Source organism: Salvia hispanica, chromosome 1 (genome assembly GCF_029641045.1).
Source record: "Salvia hispanica isolate PSC_SH4W2 chromosome 1, Shi_PSC_v1, whole genome shotgun sequence".
NCBI lineage: Eukaryota > Viridiplantae > Streptophyta > Magnoliopsida > Lamiales > Lamiaceae > Salvia > Salvia hispanica.
In genome coordinates this window covers 7,501,083-7,504,145 of record NC_142692.1, presented here as the reverse complement: position 1 = coordinate 7,504,145, position 3,063 = coordinate 7,501,083, and the positions used below count along the sequence as shown (strand labels likewise).

At 33.0% G+C, this 3,063-nt stretch overlaps 1 long non-coding RNA gene across 1 annotated transcript; it reads left to right on the top strand.

Annotated features, from left to right (window-relative positions):
* Nucleotides 1-266: 266 nt before the first annotated feature.
* On the top strand, nt 267-1,067 carry LOC125219676 (uncharacterized). Its single transcript, XR_007176177.2, has 3 exons — nt 267-461; nt 578-656; nt 772-1,067. It is a non-coding gene; the product is annotated as an uncharacterized LOC125219676 (long non-coding RNA).
* Nucleotides 1,068-3,063: the final 1,996 nt, after the last annotated feature.

Sequence of the window (3,063 nt, the reverse complement as noted above, 5' to 3'; positions counted from 1 at the left end):
TTACTACTGTCTTTAAGCAAAATTATATGTGAGGGCAAAATTAGTACGTACGATTTCCTTCTTTAAATCTACTAATCCAAAAACATTAAGGAGTCGTTTGCTTTCTGTGAAATAGGGAGTTAGTGAATTTTATCCGTGGATTGCATGTGTTTGGTTTTCCATCATTTATTACTCATTGGCACAAGAATTGGGAGTAGGTCCGTGGTAATTGTATAGATAGTTGTTGTTTACATATCTTAGAGTGAGGCTCCGATGTGTAAATTGTCTCGTTCTCCACACCCAACAAAGAAGCTAAAATTCTTATTTTATCCCTTAATTATTGTCTTCACCATTACATTCGTTGTTTAGCTTCTTCAACGCTGCTTTCCTTCTTCGACCATTGATTATTCACCAACACTTTTTCATCGGCGTTGAAAATTTGGAATTCGAAAATTCATTCTTTGCTCCACATCAATTTCGAGGTCAGTTCCCTACTCCACGAGAATTTTGAGTTCTGTAAAATTTCAAAAATTTCGAGATCTGTAAAATTGATTGGATTGTTTATGTTACAAAATTTGTCATGCAATATGGACCACAGATTATTCACCAACATTTCTTCATCGGCGTTGAAGATCTGAAATTCAAAAATTCATTTATTGTTCCACATCAATTTCGAGGTCAGTTCCCTACTCCATGAGAATTTGGAGTTATGTAAAATTTAGAGATATGTAAAATTTCAAAATTTTGGTTGTAAAACAAAACCATCTAACCTACATGTCAGTGTGCACACAGTGACGGTAATAACCAAACCGGGAAACTACCAGATGACGAAAACTACCCAAATAAAATGAAGAACAAAATGTGGAAACGGCTGAACAGGAAGCCCGAGAAGCACTTACTCAAGGGTTTGCAGTGACTTGCAATTTTCTCTATAGTTTGTTGAAGGTAGTGAGAACAAGAATGAGAGAATTTCCTTTTATATTTTGACTCCTAGAGCGTGAAAGGTTATAAGCATCGTTTCCTGAATTGAAGGAAGACAAATTCGTCATTGTAATAATTTATCGGTTATTAAACATGTCAAACCAAACATGTGCTGCTGTAATACATAATTTAGTTCATGGAAACCAAACAGCTGACGCGAAAAATGGAACAATAGTTTGGTCAATTATTTTTACTGCCATTGTCTTAACTTATAATTGGGTTTCACCAAAATCAAACGACTCCTAAGTCAAAGAGAAAAAAATAAACTCAACTAACTCACAAACTTGACACTTTGGATGTGTGCAAAATCAGCGTCATGACGTTCGACTTGTCCACGCAATTTCTCCGAATGTGATTTTCATTCATTTATTCGTTTTAGAAATTTAGGTGCTGTCCTTCTAGATCATTTATATTTATTTCCATTTTTTAATCATGATTGATGTCAAATTTCTGACTATTATTCATTGACAACAGAAGTTCGAAACCGACCCTCAACCGTCAGAATTGATTGATCTATTAATATTATTAATTACTACTAATTCATCTTCGAATCAATCTATTTAGGGTATTAGCAATAAGGATCTTTCTCCGGAGCCCATCTCAAAGCCTATCTCTATTTTTTTCTGCCAACGTTAGTAGGCTCATCCTAGAGCCTATCTCCATACAATGAAGAGCCCATTCTAGCTAGAGCCTATCTAATTTCATTTCAAAAACAAAAAAAAAAGCATAAATATCTAAATAATATAAATAAATCACATAATAAATTCATTCTTCGAAGTATTACAATATTGGAAAGCAGAATACAACGAGAAACGAATTTAAATAAAAATTGTGGGTGAAATTAAACATTTGGACAATGATGGGGTTGCTCGCCAACGTCGGAATCCGAATCCGAATTCGAATTGTGGGTGAAATTAAATATTTATAGTGAGAAAAATTGTGAAGTAAAGCATGTGGGTGTGTGAAATGAAGAGGATTAAGGTATTTATATAGAAGAAGAAAATTAAAAAATTAATTAAAAAAAAAGGAAAATCGGCTCCGCCATCGGCTCGAGCCTCCGCAATGAAGGCCTATCGCGGGTCGATGCGGTGCCGATAGGGGCATCGATTTGGCTGATTTATCAGCGGAAGGGCGGAGGCGAAGGGGAAGGGAGATGGGCTCCCTTCCCACAATAGTGACCCATGGGAGGCGATGGGGGTCCCGATCTATCAGCTCTGGGGATTGCCCCCGGTGCTAATACTTATAGCCCACTTGATATTAGTGAAAAGAAACATATGTAAATAAATTGTGGAGCTATGAAATATCCGTTACAAGTTAAAAGTATGGAAAACATGAATATGAATCTTTGATATTGATAAAATTTGACATATGGTGTTTCTTATTTCAAAATTCAAATCATGATTGGCCTACTAATTAAGTAAATGTTTATTATCTAAAGGATCGCACTTGACAGTTAAAAATCAAATCCCGGACTGGTCAAATAAAGGAATTTTTAAAAATTTTGACACATAAGTAAGACAAGAATTTTTAATTTGGGAAACATAATCAAATGTAGTAAGATCTACTGAATATTTCACATCCAACTAACATTAGGCATACATTCTTAGGAAAAAAACCTAATAGAATAAGGTCATATAATTTTAATTTTGGTAAAAAGATCAACTTTATCCAATTATTGTGGCATTTATTTAAAAATCTAAGCAATTACTATTAGTATTCATTTTGAATAAAATGTTCTGTAATAAAATTTGGTGGTGGGAGTATCATTGTTTTGATTAAAAATACATTCCTTAATGTCTATATGACAATCGTGTGTGGTGTGAAATTTCAAATAAAAATGTTGGAACGTATATTTTCAATTGCTAGAAAGATATCTTGAACATTGGAAATTTTTATGGGATAATTTATTTTTTAAAAAACAATTGATATTAAATGATTATCCAAATAATCCTATTAATTTTTATTACAAACAAATTAATAATTTTAGCGTAATAAATAGGATCACTTTTCATTAAAATTCCTAAATTTATTATCAATCGTAATAAAAGTTAAAAAAAAAAAAAAGAGTTAAGAGAGATGCAGGAAAGCAGTGGTACATCTTCC